The following is a 585-nucleotide window of genomic DNA, read 5'->3' on the forward strand; positions in this document are numbered from 1 at the left end:
TGCAGTGGCCGCTCCCGGCCACCGCAGCCTCGACCTGCTGGGCTCCGGCGTTCCTTCCACCTCAGCCTTCCAAGTAGCCGGAATTACAGGCATGCGCTACCACGCCCGGTTGATTTTTTGATTTATTGTAGAGATGAGGTCTCGCTGCCCAGGCGGGTCTTGAACCCGCGGGCTCAGGCAATCCACTCACCTCAGCCTCCCAAAGGCGCAGGATTACAGGCTGAGCCACCGAGCCCGGCTCAGATTTGTTTTTAAGGTGAATTTTCTGTATCTGAGATGAGAGCATCTTTCATTCTTCTCAGGTAATCCCTAAAGGTGCCCATGGGGAGAAGAAACAACCAAGGAGCACAGTTTCCAGACGCTGCAGAGAGCATCCCCTTCTAATTTCTGCAGAGAGGCATTTCTCTAAGAAATGGGGACCTAGTGATGCCAGACCTAGTGCATTGGAGCACTCATTACATTTTGTAAAAAATAGCAACATGGAAGGATGCTGCTTTAGGCTAGGGAGGAATTGGGGGTGGGTGGGAAGTGGGAGGAAATACAGAGACAGTGACATGGAAGGTAAAAAAAAAAAGGAGAAACTAG

The sequence above is a fragment of the Carlito syrichta genome, unplaced genomic scaffold (genome assembly GCF_000164805.1).
Source record: "Carlito syrichta isolate Samal-C Ts95f unplaced genomic scaffold, Tarsius_syrichta-2.0.1 Scaffold305227, whole genome shotgun sequence".
Taxonomy (NCBI): domain Eukaryota; kingdom Metazoa; phylum Chordata; class Mammalia; order Primates; family Tarsiidae; genus Carlito; species Carlito syrichta.